The sequence below is a fragment of the Pipistrellus hanaki genome (genome assembly GCF_964339955.1).
Source record: "Pipistrellus hanaki genome assembly, chromosome: 2".
NCBI lineage: Eukaryota > Metazoa > Chordata > Mammalia > Chiroptera > Vespertilionidae > Pipistrellus > Pipistrellus hanaki.
Window position 1 is genome coordinate 60,106,122 of NC_140504.1, and position 27,820 is coordinate 60,133,941.

The following is a 27,820-nucleotide window of genomic DNA, read 5'->3' on the forward strand; positions in this document are numbered from 1 at the left end:
TTGGCTGTCCCCCTGTGTCCTACATCAGTTCCCAGCCCTACAAGAAAGGGATTTTCATTAAAGGGTTTTATTTTCCTTATTAGCATTCATTTCATTAAAAATGGAAAGGGAAGAAAATTATTTAGAACAAGAAGCCATCAGAACAACAAAATAGCACATGGAACAACTGAGGAAAATTTTTCAGCCCCAAAAGAGGAACGCTCATGAAGGAAGAAGCATGTTCCAACCATATGTTTTCATGTAATAGTTTACAAATGTATCCAACCACATAAAAACTAAAATTAGCCATTTTGGCAGGAGAGATGACCTCTTTTCTTAACAGTGAAGATTTTAGCATATTTATTTTTCATATAAAAGGAGAGGTGATTAATAATGTTATAAGATGTCATAAAATATTTTTCCTTGAATTTCTGCCCAGTTAATACTTGTAGCTTAAGTCAACTGAAGTCTAATTTAAATTTTTCAACCTTTTGATATCAGATTAAATGGCACTTACTAAAATAGATATAGAATTAACATATCAACTTATGTTCTTTTGAAACTTCTCCCAGTATGTTCTAGGATTACATACCATGATCTCCAAAAAGGTAAAGAACTAGAGAGACAATGAAAAAAAAACTGGATCACATTTTTTAAAAATTAATTTATCAGTTGAGCTTCAAACCTGGGAGGTTGAATCAGAGGAGTCTTAGAGTCCAATGTTGATGAGTTCTGGAGATAGAGAGAATTAGCTAGAAAGCTTTCCAGGAAAGACTAAACACAATTAACTTGCTATGGCTAAATGTTTAAAACTTGAAGTTTGTAGGTTTCCAGACCTGTTCTGATTTCAGCCAGACATTAGTAATCAGAAAAGTGTTCAATTTGTGGTACCCACGCTATTGCCATTCTCCTAGACAAAAATGAAAAATAACAGTATGTCCGAATGCCCATAAATGAAACCCCTGCACTACCACCTCCACCCACTCCACCAAAGTTACTCTTTTTTCATCCAGAACTAATTGTTTATTCCTAGATTGCCAATCCTATATAATAAAGGGCTAATATGCTAATTAGACATAACAGCCAAAAGATTGTCAGGATGGCATTCTGGACTACCTTCCAGAAGCCAGAAGCCGGGGCTGCGAGGGTAGAGCCCCTTGCACTAATTCCTCTAATATCAGATAAGTGTTGATCATATCCCAGAACATCGAAGTAATTAACAATAAGGTGTGAATGAAGTTTACAGGTTCACAAGGCAGATTTGCATTTTAAAAGAGGGGCTTGTTAAATACAACTGAACTAATAGATGGAATGTGTAAGAGATATTTTTCTCACCAAGGGACAGAGGAAGATTTTTAGTGCTTTTTCAGCCCAGGGATACCAAGTTCAGTCCTGTTGGCATTCCTTTCCCCTCCGCAGTCTCTTGCCATTCATTCTTCTTTTTATCCTATCACATTTGCAAGTAGAGTATGTTTAAAATAAAGAATCATTAGTTAGAGAGTTGCTTATAGAACCTTGTTCAAGCCTAAGGATCTTGAGGCCTCAGAGCCTTAATTCTCAGAGTAGTCAGTTTAAACAGCACAGATGCCATACATTACAGGATTAGCTCTCCATTTAGTGTATTTTTCTGTTTAGTTATTTACATGAAGAATAAATTATAATATTTTTTCTACAATTACTAAAAGCTCCAAAGAAATGTTTCTTAAATAATGGGGAGGAAGTGTGTCAGAGACTTTTCTAAAATAAATAAAATTATTTTATTACATTTATAAAGATGAGAAAATAATTTTTTTCATATAATTGTGATGTCTGGTAGACTAAGAAAATGAAGTCTGAACACTCAGGTTCTTTTCTGGGCCAAAGAATTTAGAATCTCAGAGGTTAAAAAAGGATAACAACAACAAGAAGAAAGGATATATCTGTATGAATCCAGGAACTCATTTAAAAACGTGACAAGTGAAAAGCATTTTTTTTCTCCATGAACTAGCCTTTCTACTCCAGCCCCTCTTAGTCCCAGTTTCCTTTCCTTCTGAGGAAAGAATATCTATAGCAGAAACTCACGGAAGCACTAACAAAACTTTTGACCAAAGTCATATCCTTTAAACTCCAACCTTTCATTTTCTGGCCACAGTGCACAAGGTCCATAGTTTTCCTCCCTAGATTGTTGTGGGCCATAAATATATCTGCAGAGGTGTCACCCAGAAATGTCATAAAGCTTGTCAGAGGACCAGCAAAAGGCCCAGCTCCAATACATGTGGCTCAATCTCAGATGCCCGGGGGCAGTTTCTCTACAGTCAATTCAAGTGCCTAGGAATTAAAAAGGGAAAAATCTGTCTTTATTATAAAAAGAAATAATAGTAACTATGTTGCGATTATGTTAGTTTTTTATAATATATATAGCTATTTCTTGTCTGCTTTTGATTATTTTTTATTGTTTTTTGTTTATTTGTTTATTATGTCCTTAAAGATATTTTAGAAGGGGTTAATAACATTCACAGAGATTATCTGAATTTGCCAACTGAGTTGAATTAGGACTTGAATCTAAGATTCAAGAATTTCATTTCAGATCTTATGCTTTTTTCATTACAACAATTTTTAATGGCAGACATGCCTTCAGATATGAAATAGGACTTAAAAAACAGCACTGCCTAAAATTAGGAATCCTAAGTAATTCATAGAAATAAAAGTTTCCAAAATTCTCATTTTAAAACGAAATGGAAAGATTTCTCTGAATGAAGCCTTGGGACTAAAATCATGAAGTTTTAGTTTATCTCTTTCTCTTCACTTTCGTTGACCAACAATAATTATTTTAATTAAATTATTATAATTTACTCTTCACACTTTTGAGAGTGAGAGCAGTCACTATTAATAAGTGTGCCTATACAATTGAAACTATCCTGGGTAAACTGAGAGATATGGTCACCCAAATTATAGGACATAATTCTGAGTCTGAGGGTGGTGAGTTTTGAATTAAAAAAAAAAAAAAAAAAGCCAGCGGAATGAAAATCCATATGACCTGCCTTGACTCCACGGTTCCCATGAAGTGGGTTTATAAGCACAATGAACACTGTTGAATGCTTCATTCTCATGCTTTGCCCAAGAGATGGCAGAGTGTTGGGGCATCTGTTTAGGACCAAGTCAGAGGAAGAGCGCAACCTGCTGAGAGTCAAACGCTCAATATATTATAACTCTTGATCACAGGGGCTCTCATCTAAATTTTAACTATGCACAACCCAGATCCTCAGCCAGAAGACATGTCCCGTGCAGTACTCCCCTGTAAACCTTAGCCACTTCCACAGGGATCTAAGTGACAAATATTAAACTAGCATTTTATTGATATATGTCAGAAGGAAAAAAATCTACTAAGCACTTAAATTATTTTTACAGTTGATCAAAATAATATTATATAATGGAAGGCCCTTAAGTTAATAATCAATGAAAGAATTAAACTACTAAAAATATATTTTATACACCAAAGCTAAATCTGATAGCATAGGGAGTAACTTAACCTAAGAATATCCTCATAACAGGCATAAAAATAAGTTTTATTTTGAAAAGAGATACTATTTATGAGAATGTATTGCTGTGTGCCATTCATGGAACATGCTGACTTTCAATTTCACAAATAAAATGCTGTATTGAAAGGTGACCCTGTATGAATAGTATACTTAACAGACTAACACTACCATAAAATGATAGACTTGAGGGAAAGTTTGAAATTATTGCTAATGATTGCTGAATTATTAGGAAATTATTTCTATGAGATTACTTTTGACCATCTAACTTAGGAAGTATTTTCCAAGTGAGTATAAAGTTCAAATTCATTTGGCTTGAGTTGTAGAAGAAAAAATATCTTACTTTCCTTGCAATTCAAACTTTTATTTAAGATAGAAAGCTTCCCTCCTGGACAACAAGGAGTCCCAGCCTGGAATTGGTAAAATGTCTACTGGGTAGTGTGGAGAGGGGAGGCGGGGAGGAGAGGGAACTAATGAAACTCCGTTCGTTGTGGAATAGTTCACAAAGGAATACAAGATGCATTACATAATGCAGCCCTTTGTTTGTGGAGTCTCTGACCAAATCCTGCAGTGTTAGCTCAGGCTGAATGCTGCCACCAAAGTCCTTCCTAACTCCAGGCAGCTCCGAGTCTTTTTCCCCACTTCCTGCCATGATTACTCTGGCTTCTGATTAAATCGCACCTTATATTTAAGGTCACTAACCTAAAACGACCCAGAGCTGCTTATTTCTCTCCTCAGCCGTTCCCCTGTACTTGTAATATTTGGAAGCCGTGAAAATAGCTTCTGTCCCAACTTATGTAGTCTTTTCTCCAAAAGCAAATGCTATAATAGTTTCCTCACTTGTGAGTTCAAACATCAGGTGAAAGATTTTTGGAAGCTAATTAGCATGCTAAGGAGTCTGGAGCATTTGGGTGAGTCACAGTCATGCTTCCTAAGGGACAGAGAAAATGTCGTTGCTAGTGATATTTCGCAAGTGCTGTTTCCTCGCTCCGTTTAAATAGAGCAGGAGTTGCATTGAATTGTCTTCTTTATATTTAATAAAAATCGTGTTTATATCATCTCTTCTTTCAAACAACTATCCTTTGGGGCTTTCTTAAAATATATTTCTACTAATTTTTGAAAACTGAAAGTTTGCTTTTATTGTATTAATACTTGTGCCGGGTTGTAACAAATTCTTCTCGTGGAATTTATTATAGACTCAAATGTTTCTTTTTTAACCTAGTTTAACCCTCTTTTCTTACCTTAATACAAATTTCCCCTTTGCTTTCATAGTGAGAATTTTATTACATACAGTATATTGACTGTCTACTAAACTAGTATATATGAGAAAATTAATATTTATTAAATGCTCAGAATGGGGCCAATGTATGGCATGCAGTTAGGAAGAACAGTTTGGGTAATTCAAAGTATAAAAGTTATTTCTTGATTAGAAATGTGTTCCTGACTTGAGTGGCCTAAATAAATACGGGTTTGTGTTTCTCATGTAACAAGAGGTCCAGAGGTAGGGAAGTACTGATGTGTAATAAAATCAGAGCTAACGTCTCTGGAATTGTTTGCCTTTTTGCCTGCTTGTTGCTTTATGATCACAAAATAGCTGCTGCAACTCCTAACATTGTGTCCATCTTCAGAGAGAGAGGAAGGGGGAAGGAGAAGGATTGCCTTTTACATCTACCTTTATCAAAAAAGAAAAAAATTTTTTTCTCAAAACCAGCCTCTCAAACAGATTGCCACGTAGATCATACTGACTAGAACTGGGTCACAAGGCTACCCTTGGTTGCTAGGGAGGCAAGGAAGTCAGGGAACAGATTTGTCATAATTGGTTTAGAAATAGCTTAACTCATCCTGGACTGAGCACATTGTGACTCTTAACACAGGGGTCTGTAGCTAGGAAGAATTGGGGGAATAGATGTTGAGTGAGCAGTAGTGTCTATTCCATATGTAGCAGTCAAAAAAAAAAAAAAAGGTGGGATTAATGTGGACTACAAAAACTAAAAAATGATTTATAATAGAGGTAGCAAATAACTACAAGGTAACTAAAGTAATTGAATTCATTAAAGAATAAGGACACTTTGAGGAAGAACAGAAGCTTAAAATCAGGAACACATATGCTATCTATGCAAAGTAACCACTATATTGTAAATAAATTCCCTAATTCTTTGAAGGCAGGAAGTAAGGGTTATTCTTATTTATTTTCCAAGCGTCTCGGACACATAGTAGATGCTTATAGAATCATATAGAATCATAGGGAATTAATTCATAATATTCCAACTCAGAAGTCCAGACATGATTTAACAGATTATGGAGATAACAGAACAGAAAATTAGGACTCCCTGGGCAATACCCAGGTGAAAGGAAACATTAACCTAGTCTGAACACTCCTGAATATAGGTTCTGAAGTAGTGGAACCTGGAATGCCTAAGCAGGTAGAGCAAGAAATGAAGTCAAGTTCTGAATTGGAACTTGAGCTGTGAATGCCTGGTTACATTTCTGGAATCAAATCTTGGTAATACACAAGCAAGTCTCCAAAAGGCCCTCCAGATGTTACAAGTAGTTAACCTATTGCTGTCACTTGTGCCCCTTTTCTCCCATTTCTGTTCACCATGACCTTTTAATGTGAAAGGGGCTTTGGAAAAATGAAAAGTAGTTCATTGAAGATTCCTAGAGTCTTACTTGACAATAATTGAAATTTTACATTTCTTCAATTTCTGTTTTATCCCAGACACTCTGCTACAGTCTTCAGGAGATTATTAAAAACAAAAACCCTGCCTACATATTGTTTACATTCTAGTTAAAAATTTAAATATCTTGACTGGTTTAAGATAAAGAAAAGCAAATATATATAATACTTTTCAGAAAATAAAACCGCCAAGTTAGTCAAAAAGGATAGCTTGACTTGCTTTTATTATTATGGTGTTGATTTAACCAGACAGCTTAGCCAAGAGTCAAACTTTTTTTCTGCAAATATCAGACAAGTAACTTCCCCTAAAGGGAAATTGCCTTACTCACTCTGGGCCTGCTTATTTTTTATTTAGCAAAGGATCAAGTGTCTTCTCCTATTTTGTTTACTGACTCTAGAATTTAGATTTGGCATATAGTGTACTATATGGCTTAATAGTAGACTGAAATAATAAATAAAAGTAATTGCATTTTTGAATTGTACCTCCATGAGTTTCATATAATTTCAAGTATCTGACATTATTTTTTGTTTTTATGACATTAATTTTACCTGAAAAATATGTCAATAGACCGGGGTATAGACAGTGTTAAAATATTCAACTTTAGTCAGTTGTCATAACTAGCACACTATGGGCTTTGGCCACTTAATGAGGTTCCCTTGTGACTTTAAGCTTCAACCTCCCTGGTTAGATTAGAATAATTCAGATTATTTGAACTGAAGAATACTTTTATTTTGAGAAAAGAACATCAATTTTATTTTAATTGATTGAATAGTATATTTGCAGTGGCAGAACTTTAACAACTCCTCTAAAGACTTGTAGCATTATTAATATTGCTTTTGGATAAGTAACTCAATTTATCTTGGCATTGGTTTTATCATCTGCAAAAGAAGGTAACTGTCCTTACATGGTTTCTAGCTAATTTTAGCTCTGAAGTTGTATGATTTCATTTTTTTAACTCAATTCAACAAATATTAATGGAATACTTATTTAAGGCAAACCACTATGGTAGGGTATAATGATTTTTAATGTGATCTTTTTATGCAAATAGCTTATAATTTGATACATTCAAGACCAAGATGTGTATTTCTGAACACCTATTAGCTTCTTCCTTTTTGGCATGTCACTTATGAATGAGGGTATATGATTTATTCCCCTCATTAATGTTTTTTATATCTGAATTTAGAGAACCAAAAAAGGGGGGAGCAGAACTATCATTTTAATAATGTGCCTTTGTATCCCACCTTTGGTGCAGAAAATTTAGAGCATTCCCCGATCATAATCTCATTCATCCCTAAAGAAGCTCAATGCATATAGAAAAAATAAATGTAGTTATTTCCATATTAATGATTAGATAACTGGACCTAAATTTCCTCGAGTTATATAATGAGCCAGTGAGTAAGCACAGGTAAAAATCTAGGAGCTCACTCCAGGACTGCCCAGCCAGCTTCCTTTATGTGTGACAGATTATTTTAGCAAGTTCTGTGGAGCCGGATGGGTAAACCACATTCCACACTTGCTCCCTCCTTGTTCCCTTTCCAAACAGCAGCTTAGCTATTGAGGATTTCCGATGTATCAATGGGAGAAATAGAAAGGTGAAGGGGAAGAATGGAATGTATGGAACAACAACTGTGATATGCAAGCTCTGATACAGTGATGTTGCAGTCTGTAGTTTGCATTAAAATTAGCAGTGAAATAAGTTGGGGACACTTCCATAGTAAAGTTGGGGACTAGTCCATGAACATTTGACAGCATCTGTAAAGAAACCTACACTCTTGCTAGGTATCACTAGGATTTTCTTCGCCTACTTTGAGAGGAGTCAGGAGCATGAGGAATTAATTTCTTTTTACAAACCTTAGCAAGCAGCTCCTTGGAAACAGGTGATTCTATTTTCCTTCTTTACCTAAATCTTCATCTAGGTAATAATAAAAAAAAAAATGTCAGATCCATGTTTCATCTCCTGGTTTCCTTAGTCAGAAAATTTGCATCTGATGCCTAGGAAAATGTTTGGCCTTCCACAATTGAATGTTTAAACAGGTGCACGCCACACTGGTCTGGCTGAGGAGAGGGAGTCTCTGCCTTCTGGAAACCCTGATGTTAAGAGAATGGTTCTTGTGCCAGCTTTCAAGAGTGCTTGTGTGTGGAAGTTCAGGTGATGCTTAGATCACATTACCTGGTTAGCAGCCCACTGCCTCACTCCCATTCTGTGTTCTCAGGAAAAAAATTGATTTAATAGATTCAAGATATTAAATACATTCTGCATTAATATTATATGTCCTCTTTGTATCCAAGTTGCAATACAATAGAATTTCATTTTATAAATAACACCTTTCAAGCTCACACCACAGGGCACAATACAAAAGAATCAAAATAGAACACAAACGCTGTAATCAAATGCAGACCCCAGGAAGGCTGATTAAAAAGGCATGTTTCTGGTAAGAGCAGCCGACAGGGTAAATGTAGTGGGTCAGAGCAGAAAAGCCAGCTGAATAGAAGGGCGAACTGGAACCAAAGGACGCGGCTGCCTGATACACAGGGACTTCCTCCTTTGCCACCATCTCCTTTTGGACTTGGAAATTACAGGGGAGAGGAGTGTGCTTATGGTGGTTAAGGAGGTGGGGATCAAATATATGTAAGGTCACGAGGTTTATCCTCAGTCCTTAAACACTACACAAAACCAAAGAAAATCCTAAATACAACAGCAGGCAGCTCTTGTCTACAATCTGATTGTGAGGCAACAAAGTGAGGCTTGCTCTGCTTGACAATACCTCTGCTTTTCAGAAAACACAACTGTGAGGAAACAACTAGAACCCTTCCATAACAGCGAAGTCAGATAGTACCTGAATGGCCAGGCATAGGAATACATGGAAAGTGAGTGAAACAGGTGCTTTGTGGTCTTAGTCTGGTGGTAGTCTTCTCCCCACAGGACCTCTTCTCACCCAATTGCTTTTAGCTCCTCACCACCACCACAGCCTCTTCTAAAGTCAAGGGCTTGTGCTTTAAAACTCTGCCTCTAATTCTAGGACCAAAGGTTCTGTTCTCTTCTTAAAAAATGAATTAAGAAATTGGGGAAGTATTTGTTACCTCCCCATCTATAAGTAGAACCAGTCCTAAAAGTGATCACTGTATACCTTCAGGAATGCACCACATTGGTCTTTGCTGATGCTTCTCTATTTAACTTTGAGGGTAGGACAGGAATCATGAGAAAAATTCTCTATAAAATACTTTTTTCCCCCTGGAAAATAGCAACCCATAGTTGACAATCATGTAACGCCAAATATGGGTCTACAGTCAATAAAAAGAAAAGGAGAAAGGGAAATAATTGAGGCCACTTTTACCACTTTTGAAAAAGAGTGACTCCTGTTTACCCAGTTAGTTGAAACTCTGGACTGACATCACTGATGTATAAATTTAGTTTAGTATTTCTATACATATTTTTCTTAATCTTTCAATTATAAACAATTTAAACATGTGGGCAGTATTTGGGGGTAATATTGTACAAATTCTACTTTTATTTAATAGAATGTTATTTTCTTTTTTGGTGTTGTTTTTTGTTTTGTTTTTAAATATATTTTATTAATTTTTTACAGAGAGGAGGGAAGAGGGATAGAGGGTTAGAAACATTGATGAGAAACATCAATCAGCTGCCTACTGAACACCCCCTACTGGGGATGTGCCCACAACCAAGGTACATGCCCTTGACCAGAATTGAACCTGAGACCCTTGATTCCACAGGCCAACGCTCTAAACACTGAGCCAAACTGGTTTTGGCTAGGATGTTATTTTCTTTGATTCTGTCAGTATTTATTTGGCTATGCAGAGAGCCAATTTATTATCCAAGGCGAAGGGTAGTATAATAAATTGAGAACACTGGATTTTGTCTCGAGAATGAACAAATAATAACTATGCTGGTTATCAGTGTACTTTCTCTAAGATTTACCCTTTCTTGCCTATTCCACAAACATGTATCTGGGACCTTTAAATACTTTTCCTTGCTTCTGGGTATGAGTGTGCTTGTCGGTAGAAGGTTCAGAGAGATATTAGAGAGGAAGAAATTTTTCTCTCCCAGTTCTCTGTACTCCTTTGTCAGGCTCCTCCAGTGTGCAAGTTGTCTCCAGTGTGCAACACACACAGCCGCCTTTGGTGCCTAGCAGCTGAGGCACAGGTAGTTTCTCCAGCACCTTGTGGCTAGCAGCTCCCTCCAGCACCCACCACACAACAGCTCCTAGCCATTTCTCTGCCTTTCATTCATTCAATGGCTGGGCCTTGTCCAACCAGGTCTGGATCCCAGTCCAGGGGTGCAGAGGACTCTTCCTTGAACACTCTATCTCAGCCCTACAAATGATTATGCTCTTTATATTTGCTTATTCTTATATAATTTTGAATTCTCTCCACTTCTTACTAGCTACTCCCTCATCACTTCAATCCTCTATTATAGTTAATAATTCTTTATATTAAACTTTGCCTATTCAAATTGCTATGTGGTTTCTTTCTCCTGATGGACTCCAACTGGTACATAATCAAAGAATATTAAAATAATCTATATTCTTTGGGAGTAAGGGAAAGTAAATATGATAAGCCATCTCTTTATGGAATGGATTAGCTTTGGTACCATGTGCTTATCTAGGTCTGACTGTTAGATGAACAAAAACTTGTGAGAATTTAATGCTAGACTGAAAGGTAAAATATATAATATGATTCTATATGCTATTTCTAATTATATATGATTCTTAGGACCAATTTTTAAATATTTTATTTAATGTCACAGACAGTTCTTGAAAATGTAAACTATAATAACATAAACACCAAGTCTGCACTCAAAAGTAATTTATTGGTTGCAAATATGTTGCAAAATAATAACCATAATAACCCTTTAATGCAAATGTATAGATTGTTAATGCTAAGGTGATAATGATACCCATTATTTAGTGATAACTCAGAAAGTCCTAGCACTTTACATGAGCTTATGCAATCTTTTTAGCAATAAAGGTGGACATTATTATTATTTCTGTTTTGAAAATTGGAAAACAGAGGCTGAGTTTAAGGAACTGGCCCAATGTGATACCTGCAGAAAGTTTCTGAGCTAGAATTTGAACCTAGATCTCCCTGAGAGCCCTTGTTCTTAAGCACTGCACTCTGCTCCCAGAATACTACCACTGAAGCAAATAGCAAGTAGCCTGGGCAAAGGAAACAGAATAATTGTGTTGTTGTTCTCATCAAAGATCCAGGACAGGAGACTTCGAAGAAGCCCCCTAGAATGTATAGCACACTTTGAGATATTTCTGATTCAGGTAGTCTATTACTTATACTTAACAAGATCCAGACAAATTGGGTGAACATTGGTGATCAAATCCCCAAAGTGTTAACAGTGTATCAAAAACCTAGCAGCCTTTATTCCGAGCTGAATTGAAGGCAGATGAAATATTAACAGCAGTTCTAGCAGCACAAAATGAAATATGAGATCCTGTATCAGAAATTATTAGTAACCTGTTAAAAGAAATGCTGAAAAATGGCAGTTACCAAATTAAAACTGAGAAACAGAGCTCAAATGGGAAATTTCAAAAAGTTTGGAGGAAAATAAATGACAGATTGTCCTCTTGGCTCTTATTACTATGCCATCCTAAATCCTACTTGGCGATACATGTGGAGGTGAAATAAGAACTGCATCACTGCCAGTGCTGGCCCTCATATTTGTAGTCCTAAGTGTTTGTGATGGTGTCTGGGATTGATTAGAAAAGTAGTTGGAATTTGGTAGCATTTAGCTTCATCTAAAATGAAGAGTCTGGAGACTCTTATTATGAAAGGCTTCCTCTCATTTGTGAATTGGCCCCTTTGCTCCACTTTTGGATGGCTGGCTTCCTCCATGCTGAGCTGCACTAAATGCTCTACATGGGAAAGCTATTCTCCTTAAACGCCTTCAAATTTAAAGCATCTATCTGGATGTGTTCATATTTATGATTCAAAATATCTAGCATCAAAAAAAAAGAAAGAAAGAGAGATTACAAATACCAAATACTGGGTAGTAAATGAAGGCAATATTTTTCTATCGGGAACCCAGATCAGAGAAGTGACTATAAGCAGAGTTGTTGAGTAGCTGATGCCAGAGAGGAAAAGGAAATGAGCTATAGAACCATAGAATCTTCATGTTGGCAGAGACTGTGGAGTTCATGCAGTCCTACCCTATCATTTTTCAATGAAGACACTGAGACATAGGGAGTTAAAGGACTTGACTTGCCCTAGACACATAGTTGTTTACTGACAGTCAGGCCAAAAACATTTCCCAACTCCCAGTCTGGAACTCTGCAGTTCAGTATGCTACTGCCATCCTCTACTGAAAGTTAACACTGACCCATCCTGGAATGCAGAAGAACTCAGCCTATATGGGGAGCAAGGAAAATGGTGAATATTGAGATGGTAATAGTCTGGGGAAAGAAAAGGAGAGAGGATACTTCTATGTTGTTACTTGTTGGAAAAGCTTGTGCAGGACAGTTTGTGTTAGTTTACTTCCCATAAAAAATAATAAAATATTTGGGTTGTAATTCCTCAGAGCTTATATTTATGCATTCGGATTTTATTTGCTTACCGAATTCTCTCTCATACAGGTTAGCTCCGTGTAGATTAGTTTGGGGTGGGGGAGAGGGGAGGGCAGTGCTATTGATCCCTGACAGTTACATGCATTTGACCTTCTCTCTCCAGAGAAATCTGGGGAAAATCTCCTTCATGTGACACTATTAACCAAGGGTCAGGTGTAGGTTTGAGATGTAAGAGCTATCTGCTCTTAACCCTTGTATTCTATTAACTTCATGCAGAACTTGGGACATATGTGTGGGGGCCTTTTAATCATAAATTGGGTAAAATAATTTTCTTTATTTAGAAGCACAGAGTCATTTGAAGTAAACCAGTAGCAAAGGGGATATATAATAAAAATGTCTCAATAGGAGTCCTTGTGAAATAGCAATACAGTCTTTTAGACCAGTAAAATATTTTTCTGAATAGAGCAACCGGAAATGAGAGAATCAGACAGTATGATGGAAACTACAGATGGAATGCTGTGCATGGAAAGCGATTATATACAAGAGAGAGTTCAGGAAGGGTAGGTGTGGAGCTGGAAAAGAGGGGGTAATTGAAATCAGAAAAGATAATGCTTGACCAAGTCTAGTAAAATATTCCCTGCCACAATCACTGTTCCATGAAGAGATTGAGCCAAGAGGCCTGAATACACTCAGCTCAAGTTCAGAGCTGCCATTATTGTGGGAGGCATCAGGGAGAGCACATCCGGATTCCTGTTACACAGCAATCACTGTTGGGTGTCAGCATTCATCAGCCAGATGGTCAGACCCACAATTAATCAATTAGGCTGGGATGATCAGCTGGACTAAGTTTCCCCCTTTGGTGAAAAGCCCTCATCATGTGGTCAGGGCCAATAGCACTTTCATCTTGTTGCTTTTGGAGAAGCTTCTAAACATCCCTCTTCTTTTCAAGGCCTCTAGTTATAGGACTCTGGTAAGCTCCAAGCTGCTTTGACAACATAGATTTCCCAAACCAAGAATGTAACATAATAGATTTTCTCTGTCCTCTGTCTTTAAGTATGTTCAACAGATAGAAATAAGCTTTTGAAAGCAGCATTCTCTGAGAAGTGTTACTCAGCTGATTTTACTAGTCTTTATATGGCTCTACTCAATTGGGTGGGACAACACTGGAAATGATTCTTTCACTGGACACTTAGGAGGCTGATATGATAGTCAAATAAGAATGATAGCAATTTATTGAGTGATAAGGACCAAAAATCTGCCAAATATGGATTCAGCCCTTGTAATAAATTCAATGAGTGTGATAATGTTTCATTTCAAAGAGAAGGAAACTGAGGCCATAAAATTCATTAGCCCAAGGTTAAACATTTATTAAAGATGTGTTAAGACGACTTAACTCTCTCTGCAGTGAGGCTAAATAACTTCATGCCTAAATTTACTCTACATTTTCTTATACCATGCATTTCTAAGAGATGGCCATTAGAAATATATGGTAGATACTTATTATTCCTTTTCAAAGAATGTTAAAGAAATATTATACTGGTGTTTCCCAATTTTTTTGATCTTGTTCTCTTTGCCATGCTATTCTTGCTGCGTTCCATTTGACTTGGGACGGCTTTCTTCATTATTTTGGGGCCATCACTGCTATTTGCTGCTAATTCTGTTTCCATTTCAGTCTCCTGGATATAGTTCCTCTAAGTTTGTTTCAGACACTAAGACTTTCCTTTATGTGTTGGCTTCTAAGGCAATTTGCCTCCTCCCAAACAAAATGTTGGGTTACCGATTGATTGCTTATGTTGAGCCTTAATTCCCCTCTCCTCTTGCTATATCACTGTACCACTGTCCTGCTCAGAAGAAGTGTTGGAAACACCTCATGGTGAGAAGTGTTTCTTCCTGATGGAGGTCTGTGCTAACCCCATTGAGTTGAAATATGGGCACAGCATATTTCCCTAGTGTTTCTTCATTGAACTTATGCCTTTTATTTTTCTCAGTTCTGCTCTACTCTCACTCAGGCTTTATTTGAGGATTGCTTCTCTTTAACCTTGTGTGGCTTGTGATCTGCAGGCTATTCAAGGACACTATTGACCCAAATATAACTTTTTGAGATATTAGGCTCTTAGGTATTTTATGCAGTATGGGGCTTCTTTTTGCTACTTTGACTGCAGCACTTTGTTTTTATTTGTTGGTTTCATTACTTACCAAATCAAGAAAGCAATACCAAAATACTAGGAGAGTATATCCTAGTAGGTAACCACCTGATTTCTCAAATCAAGCTCGGGAGCGCATGGAAGAAAAGGTATTCCAGAAATCTTAATGAGCATCTTTTCTCCTCGAGGGCTCTACCAGTGCCCTCTCTTTCTGATTGTGGTACTCTAATTTGTTCTGTCTGTGTTTGGTAGGCAGCTGTTTTGCATTTTTCCCTTGCTGCTCTCTTTTTCTGCAATCCTACAGTCTTCACCCACTAGCTGATGAGGCTCTTTCATTGTGACCTGCAGTGTCTCCGCACATTGCAGAGCCGAGAACTGCCGTCCAGACGGCCTTTCTGCTTCAGTTCGCTCCTGACCTAAACCCCCCTGCTATTCCAGGCCTGGCCTCTCATGACCAGAGACTGCTGACTCATCCTGGCCTGTGCCAAGCTGTGCAGTCGCTTAGCGATGTGGACAGGAGTTGAAGGACTAGAATGAGATCACTGAACTCATTTCACTTGTTGCTTACGGTACAGTCCAGCATGAGCTGGAAATGTAGGAACCTCAGCCTCCCGAGCAGAAAGAGTAAGTAGATTAAACACACCGCATCACCAAGTCCTCAACAAGCAGCAGTTGGGTGGAGGGTGGGGCTGGCTTTCTCATGGCTGGGGTTAGGGCATTCGGGTTCACCAGGAGTGTTCCTTTGTCCTCTCTTCTTCCTCTCCTCCACAGTCAAACCCTCCCCTCCACCCCTCCTCCCTGAACTTCCCTTCTGAAAATGTCCGGATGGCACAGCAATGATCTGGGCAGAAATGAAATTTTGCTAATAAGCAGCCTCCGCAAAAAATCCTGGAACAGTGACACTGTTGAAACTGCTTAGTTTAGTTTGTCTACTGGGAACGCACAAGAACCTCCCAACAGAATTCAAGAGGGTGAAAAAAACCTTTTCTTATTCTCCTTTTCTCCTTGATTCTCCTTTTTCTTTCTGTTTCGAGGGAGGTAGTTTCAGGAGACATGGCTGCATTCTGGTGTGGTGTAAAGTTTTCCGTCGGGAGACAATAATGTACATTCCTCTGGCAGGACGGGATGGTGTGTGTGTTTTTTTTGTTTCTGTTGCTGTTGTTTATTTATAAGACATTTCCTCTCAGTTAGTGGAAGTTCGATCGTAAGAAGCTCCAGTGATTTTCCTTCCACCTCCCCTCCCTAATTTCTGTGCTTCAGCACTCTGGAACACTGTGAACTCGACAAGCTAATCAGAGCAGGGAGCTTAGCAGCCAGGCCTGGACACTCTCAAGAGTCTGTGCTGATTCTCAGTCGGCACTCCTTGGATCAGGAACCACAGTCTTGGTGAGTGGTGGTGAGGTTCCAGAATTTGATGTGTCAAGGATTCTATTCTTGGTGTCTCTGAGGCAGTCAGGAAATAACGGGTGTTTTCAAAAAAAAAGGGGGGGGGGGAAGGACACAATTCTTTTAAAAAGCTACCAAACAGTCCGCCGTAATGGCGAAGATTTCAGTGTGCACAGCCAAGACAACTCTATACACAGTGGCAGAGCGTGTGCCAGGAGGACCCGCAGCATAGGTTTCATGCTGCCCACATGGATGTCAGCGTTGACATGCCTAGCACACATGCTGGTAGGAGGAGGAAGATAGGTGAGTGAGTGGGGAGGTTGGTCTTATTCGGGGTGGTAGGAGGGGGAAGTGAAAGTGGGATGCATCGTGCATTTGAAGTTTCTCTTTGCCAACTTTTCAGGCATCTCTATTCTGAACACTTACATTATGCTCAGAATACTTCTGTACCCAGCTAAGCGAGACAGAAAAGTGGATGCATAGCAAAAGAATATTGTGAATACTGTTCTTTTAAAGATCTCTTTGCTAAAATCTGGTTGCTTTTCAATGTTAGGGAACCTCCCCCAACCCAACCTTTTGGAAAATATTATTTGTCATACCCTCTCCTTTATGCTTCTGCATTCATGGTATCGAACAGAAGAATGCAGTGAGAATCCTTATTTGGTTTCAGGGAAATTTATCATCCTGACATAGGAAAACTAGATGACGGTCCTCACAGTATTAAACCCAAATATAGTATTGTCCTCAATACAAGAGACTCTGATTGAATGTGCTCTGGGAAGTCGTCGAAGGAGTAGAATGGGGGTGGTTGCATCCTGTATGAGACGAACAGAGGAGTCAACAGACCTGCTTTTGGAGTCCGTATGTGCCTTCTATATCCTTATTAGCAACTCACAGTCTCCGGAAGAGGAATTGCAGTTGAAATGTGTGTGTACTTTACCGTCAGGTCTTGTTGCTCCTCCAGGGTCATTTGATCTTATAGTGTTTTCTTGTCTTCTTTTCAATTTCAAGAATCAGGCATGCTCCAAATATTGAGTGGAAACAAACAAACAAACAAAAAACAAAAAACAACAACAACAACAAAAAACCATGGTGACCATAAAAGCATTTGGCTCTGTGGCAGCATCTGAACTGAATTGCTCTTTGGAGAGAGGGAGGAGCCTTTGATGTCCTCAATATGGTTCTCATAGGCTGAGACTTCCAAGAACCACAACCCAGCCTAAGGGGCACTTACTCGATGTGCTTAAATATTTGGAAAGAGATGCTATTTAATTGTTTTCGCTTTCCTTGCTATTAACAGATTGCCAGTAGATTCCTCTTAAAAGTTGAAAATGCTTTAGCAATAGTTGATTTTACATTTAACCAGATGTGTGCTGTGTATGTTTATTGTGTGTACTCTTGTCCAAGCAGGTGGAGTCATCTAACGTATTACATTGGTACTTAGCTTTGGGATTTTGTTTGCTACTCTCCGTGATTCACATTCTTAACCATGTAACTCATGTGTGCTCATATGTAACCGAGTTCCTTACAGAGACTGCCCCCTGCTGCAGCCTCATCAGGCTCTGTCAGTGACTCTCAAACTAAGAGTCCAATTCCTATCACAATTCCTATAGTTTAGAAGGCAAATAAAACTCCTCAGTGTTAGTGTGACAAGAAACAGCAAGTTTTAGTAAGACCAAAATATGCTATAAGTTTAGTGTATATAATTTGCCTATTTTGGTTAGGCACATTAGTTATGATCATACTGTTTGTAAATATAATGTTTCTTGGGGGTTTGCCATTAGGTTTCTTGTTTGCTAAAGAAATAAGTTGAAGTGGAAAATGATAATATAAAATTTTAGTTACGGTGTAAAAAAATGTAAGTAGCTTTTAGCCCATTACTGCCAAGACACACAGGAGGTTGTGTCTTCCTCAGTTAATACTCAGGCTGCACAGACTCCCAGGAAAACTGTCTTTTAGTCTAGGAATGTCTATTAGGACTGCATTGAGGGCAAGCTGTATTTCTAACACTTGGAAGACATTTTTATTGAAATCTTCTACGTCTGTACATAAAATTTTGTCAGTGTTGTTAAGCAGAGAATAGGTAAATACAAATATCTAAGAAATGACATTTAACAAATATAACCTGCCAGAGAGATTTTCCTTATTGTAGCCAAGATCTGGAGCTCCATGTGGCTGTGGAAGAATCACATGATTAAGCTAGTGTCTAAGAGTCAGAATTTGATCAGTACACCTCTAATAGAAAGGCAGGATAATGATGTATTTTGTTCTGCTTAAATGGTTGTGTTAATAGTACCTAATTTTTTTTTTCAAAACCTATCTTTAAACCTTTATAGTATACTATTCAGAATTCAGTTTTCCAGTGGTCATTCTGAAAATTTTAATTTTATTTCAGAAGTTGCATGTTTTAAAATGCGTATTTTCTTGCATGCACATTGGCTATAAGTATTTCCTATATGTTATAGTCATTTCATAAGACAGTCACAATTAGACACAAATGACATTGCTAAATAAAAGAATTATGATTGACCCAATAAGAAATTATTCTTTATTATTTGTATACAAAATATTTTTATTCTAATGTGATTCATTCATAAAGATACATGTTTTAAAAGTTAAGAAAGGATTGATTTATTGTATCATGTGATTTAGTATCTTTGTTATCTTGTAAACTCATGTACATTCATAATCATATATCTATCTTCAAAATTAAAATATAACCAAATATTAGCTAGGCTTATTTTCTTTTAATTCAATGAAACTTTTTTTCCAAATTGATCAGAAGTAAAGTATAGTTGACATTTTATCACACTTATGATAAATTTTACACAAATATTTATAAACAGTACCTGTAAAAGGTAAGATTTGGTAAGCTGGTAAGATTAGTAATTATTCTTCATCAGATATGCATGTCACATGATAAACCTAAATTCTGTTATGCACAACATAAAAGTATTAATTGCTATATGTATAAAGTAGTTTAAAATTAAATGGAAAGAAATTAAATTGCTATTATCTTAAAATTGAGAATGTATTTAATGAATTTACTCCATATTGTAAGAATGAGTTTATGCACAAATGACCCAGTTTATTCTAGTTTCTCATCTATTTAGTTATACTTTAAATACTTTGATGCTTTACTTACATATCAGCACCAGCAACTACAATTTTTCAGGTACCTTTAAAGATACCAAGCCAAGTCACATCCTTGTCAAGTCCCATTTTTTTCTCTGAAGCTTTCCATAATAACCCGAATGAAAAGTGAATTTCCCCTTCTCCATTGATAGCATTTTAAAAATCTATAGCTTTCATTTGTCACTTACAATATGCAGCAAGATGTATTCACTGTCAATGCATTGGCATATGGACAACCTCGCAATTATTCATTCACTCATCACCTGTTCATTGATCTTTCATTCAGATCTAGACAGTTTGATATTATTTTGGAAGAAGATAAATAAACATAAAATGCAGTACCTGTCCTCTAACCACTTATAGTTTCATACATTAAAAAACCACTTCAAAGCATGTACAGTGCTCTGGGACACCAAAGGAGAGGGCCCCTTTCACACCCTAAATGGTTCGCTGCTGACATTAAGTAAACATAGCCAGGGAGTAACTTCACATATTACAAACTGACTATAACAAGCAATAATTAGAAGAAACCAAAATATTGTGTAAGACATGCTTTAATAATATCTATTATCAATGATCAATTCCCAAACAACATCAAAATCTGTCTTCTACATGGGAGTCTTTTCTAGAACTTCCAATATATGTAAGTGATGAGTCGCAGGAAATGTAGGAGCCTAAATTTTCATCTTTTTTGTACTGGTTTCATTTTCATCTTTTTATTTTTCCTGTTTATCCTCTAGTATACTAAATTTCTAGAGGTAAGAGCCAGAGGGAGAAAGAGAAGTGATTCACATAATGGATAATTAACCCTTGAACAATGGAAAGTTAACTCTCCACAGACATGCCAAAAACCGAAGTGTTTTGTTGTTGAATTTGTTCTCCTTTGGGTGTTAGCACATAGAAGACATCTCCATTAACACTGACTTGGCACCAACAACCTGTACATCATCCGGTTATGAATGCCTTGCTCACCTTCCAGTTCATTCTGGCAGGATTTATAGTTTGACATCCTCTGGGTAGTCACATACAGTCCACTGTGAGGGGTAAAATTGTATGAGTGCCTAATCCACTTTTGAAAAGGTCCTGCTTTATGAAAAGGACCTAATAAGGAAATACACACATTGTAATAAAAAGTATTAGCACCTTGAACCTCCTGTTAATTGCCTTCCTAGTCAAGAGGAATCAAAACTGTAGTAAATGTTAGAGGTACATACTGAACCTAGTGCAAAAAATCGTTTTTACCTTTTAATAGTGGATTGAAAAGAGTAGCAAAATTTAGGCTAACCATGTAGCTTTAATTTAGGCTCCTACATTTCCTGCGACTCATCTCCTTCATTTGTCTAATGAAGATAATAGTACCTATTCTATTTATTTACCACCATTGTTAGGAGGATTGGGTTACAAATATTGTCTCTTCATTGCATTCATTAAACATGGATTTAACATTAATTAATTAATTAATTCATTTTATTTATTAATTAAAAAATATTTTTTGAACCCATACTGTGTGTTAAGTATAATTCTAGAAGCTAAAGACTGATTCATTTAATAACAAATATTTATTGAGGAACGCATAATATGTACCCATTACTTTTCCAAGTTCTGAATACTACAGTAAACAACAGAAAGAAGTTTCCAATCTCATAATGCTTAATTATTTTTTAGGCAGGGGAGAAAGATGGCAAACAAAAACATATGTAAAATATATAGTATGTAACACAGTGACTGGTGTTATGGAGGAAAGTGAAAAAGGAAAAAGAGAGAGAAAGATTGAGAGAGTGTGTATATGTTTGTCAGGGGCAAAGTTGCAATTTTAAGTTGGATGGAGCCGGAATGCCTTATTGCAGGGACAGCATTTGAGAAAGGTGGAGAAGCGAGTTTTGTGGATATCTAGGCCAAAGCATTTTTGGTAGTGGAACCACCAATGAAAGTCCCTGGACAAAACTGTATCTGGCAAGTTTGAGTGCAACAGGGTAATATGTGTGGCAGAATCAGAGTGAGCAAGTAGGAAATGGTAGGAGATGAGGTAGGCAAGGCCCTGGGGCCTAAGCACATGGCCTTGATATGCTGTTGTGAAGCTTTTGGCTTTGCATTGACAATACAAAATGAATAATTGCTGGCTTCTAACTACTCACTCGGGAAGAGACAGACAGGGAAATAAGTCTGTATAATGCCTTATGCTAAGTATCATAATTGAAGGATGTTTAAGGAACCCCAGAAGCACAAAATAGTGAGTGTTTAGATGAATGTATCTCTGAGTGCAGGGTCAGGGAAAACTTGAGAGAAGAGCTAATAAACCCATGCTGGGCCTTAAAGGGTTTCCCTGGATAGTCAGGAAGAGAAAGAACATTCAATAAGAGGACCAGCAGAGGCGAAGCACTTAAATAGGAAATGTCATGGCCGAGTTGGGGACCAGTATCACTGATGTTTAGTAGAGGAGTGGGGAGAAATGATGCAGAGTGGGGAGATGTAGGCAGGCAACAATCATGTTGGCCCATGATTTCCATGCAAAGAAGTTTTAGCTTCATCTTGTGGCATTTGGGGAACCATTGAAAGGTTTTAAGTAGAGAAGGTTAATTATCAAATTGTGTGATAGAAGATCACCCTGGCGGAAAGGTAGAGGGTAGATTGGAGGACTGGGAGAATTGAGACAGGAAAATGAATTAGAAGGCAACTGAAATTATTCAGACAGGAAACAATGAAGCCCCAAACTAGGACAATAACTGTGGGAACAGAAAGGAGGAGACACATTCAAGAGATAAGAGGCAGAATGGACACAATTTAATAACCTTTGGGCTGGGCATTGAGAGAAGAAGGAATTTTGGATTGCTCCCAGCATTCTGCCTTATACAACTAAGCCAGAAAAAATATGAGGAGGTTTATAGTCTCGGGAAAGATGATAAATTTGCTTTTGAATGTGTTGATTTTGAGATGTTGGGGGGATATTCAGACTGATATCTGGTAGGCTGTTGGATTTTGTCAGGAAAACTGGAGATAAGTTTGGCAGTCATCTGAATTAACTGCATCATGGTAATAATTAAAATTGTGGAGTGGACTTTTCTCAAGGAAAATATGTGGACAGAAAGCAAAAGGGTATATCACATGATGATACAGAGAGGAAGTGGATCCTTAGAGAAAATTATTATGAGCAATTCATACATCCCAGTACTTCTGCTAGGTGGAGGTGGACCACGATGACTGGCACTCATATGCTGCCCTGGCAGTTCGTACAAACATAAGAGATTATTGTTACTTCCCCCACCAACTGTGGGACAATACCGACAGAGGAAATGCCCAAGTATAACCAGAAAATCTTACAGAATATTTTATTAGCATCAAAGGATATTATTATAAGGGCAGAATCCTAGAAAGTTTGCTGCATGCATTTTTGCTGTACAGTTTTTTTCTTATTCCTCCAATACTTGAGTGTGTGTGTTCCAGTGTTAGCATGGGTTCAAGCTATTGGCAAAACAAGCCAGGTGTAAATTATGGTAGAATTGAAATCGATAGCGCTTTGAAGCACTGGAGTGCCCAGTTCACATCAGGGCGTGCGTCTGTGTTCACTGAAACATGGCTATCAAGTGCACCCCAAGTCATTAGATGTGTTATCCAGTGAATAACAGCATAATTATATTTTAGCAGAGCAGCCTTATGATAAATTCCCCTTTAGTGAAACTCCATATACAGAGCAATTTCTCCCGTCCATGTACATTGCATGGCAAAGAAAGGATATCCTGCTGTGTATCAGAAGGCTGTAATTTCATTTAGGGGTTCTATTGACATCGTAAACGGCAAGAGCAGAGCTCAAGTGGCTATTTAAGTCATAGGAACTTCAAGCTAAAATTACTGCCTGATCCTAATCGCCACCTCCAGGGGACTCCTGCCTATACATACGTGCTTTATGTTTCTATCTTTGTGTCTATAAATACTCAGTCACTTCAGAGGCTGAGGTGATAAGCTGTTCTAAAATATGACAGGTATCTGTCACCTTTGCAGCTTGTACAGGCTTAGGGATAAAAACAGTTTTATTATTCATTGAAGGTTAAATGCCAAAAGGGGCCAGCCTTTCCTGACAAGTTTAAGGTATAGGAGTTCCTGTTTCTCTGCTTGAAAAATTATATACTCAGTTTAAGGTCAGTGTCTTCCAACACGTGGAGGCTAGAAGAGTGGGGAGTTTAGACTTTACCTGTACAGCAGGCCTTCCAGCCCATGAGTTCTTGCCCAACTCTTTCCCCTCTTTGCCTTGATCCAGCTCACTTGTGCAAACAACAGTACAGGTTAGTCATAGCATTCAGTAAGGTCCAGGTTATATACAGTGACCCACACAAGTCCCTTCCTAGATGTCTGACAGGGACATTCTGTCTTGAGATATAGTCAAGCTGAAAATAGGAAGCCATAATAATTGACCTGAATCTTTATACTCTTAGAAAAATAAATTTATATAAAAATTCAAATTCTTAAATAGTAGTAATTAGGTGATGATTTGAAATGGACTCCAGGAGACCAACAAGGAAAGACTCAAGGCTAAGTACATTTCCCCTTGGTTTTAATGAAAATTTAATGTTCATGCCGCTATGTTAACAATCAGCTTTGTTAATAAAATTGGACACTAGAGTCCAAACTTTTTCAGTCACTGTGGTGCTGATGTTTTATTTGGTCTCTCTTTTCTGGGCTTAGGAGTCATCTGTGTTCAGAAAATCACAGTAGTAATAGAACTTATGGTTTCTCATATGGTAAATGTTTTATAATAATCATATTAACCCTTATTCACTCTGTAGAGAAATGGAAGATAGAGAGATAGAGAGCAGGACCCACATTTAGTGGTTGGCTGAGACTAAAATTTTACTTTCCACATTACCCTGTATGTTGTTCTACTGCTTCATAACAATATTTCTTTATTGCTTAAATAGTATAATTAAAATGTAGAATATAATTAAAAAGAACAAAATCTCTCATCTGTTACCATGATGCTTTTATTATCTAGTGAACAACATAACATGATATTGTCACATTTCTGAGAAGGGCTGCTGCTCCAGTAAGAATAGCCTAAAGTCATATCTATCCCTGGGGATGTAAAAAATAAGGTAGTATTTAGATACTAGAGGCCCAGTGCATGAAATTTATTAATGGGGGTGTGTCCCTCAGCCCAGCCTGCACCCTCTCCAATCTGGGACTCCTCAAGGGATGTGCGACTGCCCATGTAGGCCTGATCCAAGTAGGCTCAGGCCTACAAAGGCAGTCAGACATCCCTCTCACAATCTAGAACTGTTGGTGCCCAATTGCTCACCTGCCTGCCTTCCTGATTGCCCCTAACCACTTCTACCTGCCAGCCTAATCACCCCCTAACTGCTCCCCTGCCAGTCTGATTGCCCTTCCTTGCAAGCCTAATAACCCACGACTGCCTTCCCTTGCAGGCCTGGTCCCTCCCAAGTGCCCTTCCCTGCTGGCCATCTTGTGTCCACATATGGGCAACCATCTTTGACCACATGGGGGCAGCCATCTTGTGTTGGAGTAATGGTCAATTTGCATATTATTATTTTATTAAATAGAAAGATAGGTAAACTTCTACAACTCTCTCATTGTTCTCATGGATTTAGGTAGCATAGCAGAGTGATTAAGTATGCAAACTGCCTTGGTTCTACAACTTATAAGGAGTGTGACCTTGGGCATGCTTTAAGTTTTACTGCCTCAGTTTCTTAATCTATAAAATAGGGGTGATGCCTTCATCATAAAATTACTATGAGGAATAAATAATCAAATAAAGGTAAAGTATTTAAACTAAAACCTGGAATATAGTGAGCTACAATAAACATTAACTGTTGTTATAATCATCATTATTATCCTCATGCTCAGTTTTTTTTTGTTGTTTGTTTGTTTTTAAAATGTTTTTATTGATTTCAGAGAAAAAGGGAGAGAGAGATAGAAACATCAATGATGAGAGAGAATCATTTATTGGCTGCCTCCTGCCTGTCCCCTACTGGGGGTTGAGCCCCCACCTGGGCAGAATCAAACTGAGGATTCTTGACCAGAATAAAACCCAGGACCCTTCAGTCCACAGGCCGAAGTTCTATCCATTAAGCCCGTGGTTGGCAAATTGCGGCTCGTGAGCCACATGCGCCTCTTTGGCTCCTTGAGTGTGGCTCTTCCACAAAATACCATGGCCTGGGCGAGTCTATTTTGAAGAAGTGCGTTAGAAGAAGTTTAAGTTTAAAAAATTTGGCTCTCAAAAGAAATTTTAATCATTGTGCTGTTGATATTTGGCTCTGTTGACTAATGAGTTTGCCAATCACTGCACTAAGCCAAACTGGCTAAGGCTTGTGCTTATTTTTTACTATGCTATAGGGTCATGGTTAATACCTTTAGGACACAACCTATACACATGTAGATATGCATTCACACACACACACTCACACACACACACACTCACACACACCCTTCTGCATTCACCTAGGAATGCTTGCTGCCCCAGCTGTAGGCTCAAGCTTCACCAACATGTTGATCTGAATGTCTTTGTAGGCAGAGAACACATGAGGAGTCCATGCTTTGGCTGAGGTGGTCTTTGTACTGAGATCTTCCTTAACACTGCTTTCAAGTACCTGATGCAGAATTACTCAGTTGCTGGATCTCACTCATTGTTCTTAATGTTCTTAATGCTGACATCATTGTCCTCCTGTGCCATTGTATTCACTATTCCTAGTTATTATTCCCAATCTTCCTATCCAAACTCTCCTAGTTATTTTTGTCTCCTTTGACAAAATAAAAACTCTGATTTAGAACTCTGAGTACTAATATACAGTCAATATAGTAGGCCTATCCTCCTATCTGCCATGACACTATCCTTACAGCTGTGTTATTTATGCCTCTGCTGATGCCTTTTCCTACTTGAAATTTGTGAACAAATTACAAGTGATTCATTACCCATTTGCATTTTAATCTGTTGCCCTTAGTTCTAACCTTGATTTTGATCTCCATATCACCTTATACAAACTTTTCTACACTTACTATATTTTGAAAAAAAGTGCTTATATAAATAATAAGCTAGTGAAAGCTGATATCAAACTCTATCTGCAAAAAACAGCATTCAGCAACCTGGGCATACTATGTGTCATATTACTTATTATGCTCCCCACAATGTCATTAAATTAGCTCCTTGATGAATATGAGCTCATATATCCTGAACTTAGTCTCTTTTGCCCTATACCTGCTCTAACCAAAGGCTAATTCTAACAACAGTCAAAGCTCAATTATTGTAAAATTTAATTGGATACTGTTGGCTTATATAGAGTGTGTCTAGTAGTAAATATCACATAAAAGGTAGAGGAACTAACAGCAAAATGCAGTACTGTTGTTGCAGCCAGTGAAGACCACTGATCATTACATGTTGATGTATTTATTGTGTTCCCGTTATTGTCATTATTTTTTTTTACTGTTACAAAAAAAAGGAAAAATATTTTTAAAAAGAGGAAAATATACCATTTAATTTTAGAAACAGGTATGAGCTAATCTTAATTAGTATCTATCGTAATAGTTATCAGAAACACAATAGCTGCTTATAGGGTGCTTCTTGTTTGTATAATCTTATTGTGGAGATTAGTATTTAAATACTAAAACTAGTTTGATAGAAATTATTATTCTATTATTATGCACCAAAATGAGCAGTAAAGAAAGGCGGTGAATACTGCAGGAATTCTCATCAGGATAACCTCTACTGGTACATATATGACTTGAGAATAGAGGGAGAACTTTAGCTGAGTGTTGGAGGATGAAGAAAAATGGAGGATAAAGAGATAGGGACATGGAATATGGTGCTGTAGTGTCAGAAACCAAAGAAGGAGAGAGAATGTAGAAAAATTTCAACCTAGAAGAAGACAAGTCACGTGGATAGAAGTAATGAAATTAGAGATGAGATACATGTGAAGATTAGGATATGAATTGGGAAAGGTTAGGTGGAGTTCAGAATTTATTCTTTTTCTGTGATGAGAACAATGTATGTCATAGAATTAGAACTCAGTAAGGGTTTGTTAAACAATTGAAACATTTTAGAGATGCAAACAAAACTAATAAAAACTGTTTTAGGAATACCGGTAGCCTGGCTATGGTACTCAGGGTAGATTGAGAGGATTGTGACTCATCTGATTCCAGCTGCACGGCAGTTGCAGTCCTTCAGATGTGGAGCACTCAAAACTAAAATACAACGGTGACTGTGGAGATTTAAAAAAAAAAAAAAAAAAGGATATTCAAAACACACATGAACAGCACTCACCATTTATCTTCCCTACCAACCATAACCCCAGTCCCTCCTAATCATAACTTGAACTGGAAAATATCTCCTAAATGTGGGATCCTCTTTGCCTTTTGGTTGATTTTAGCAAAGCCTATTACTGCTTAGAGGATAGGGGCAGGTTGGGAAGTGGGCACTATGGCTCACTCAAGCCTCCAAACAGTGAGGGCTT

At 37.6% G+C, this 27,820-nt stretch overlaps 1 protein-coding gene across 32 annotated transcripts in view; it reads left to right on the forward strand.

The window, feature by feature from the left end:
- Positions 1-27,820, forward strand: part of ZBTB20 (zinc finger and BTB domain containing 20) — an 818,830-nt gene that overhangs the window by 482,549 nt on the left and 308,461 nt on the right. For 5 of the 32 annotated variants that reach the window (XM_084873954.1, XM_084873939.1, XM_084873951.1 and 2 more), the window contains exon 1: positions 15,328-15,470. The exons of 22 other annotated variants lie outside the window; for them this stretch is intronic. The gene's annotated coding sequence lies outside the window, so the exon portion shown is untranslated. Of the gene's footprint in view, positions 1-15,326; positions 15,471-16,261; positions 16,536-27,820 lie in introns of those variants that run through there. 5 more of the 32 variants (XM_084873927.1, XM_084873928.1, XM_084873956.1 and 2 more) reach the window with 3 other exon arrangements.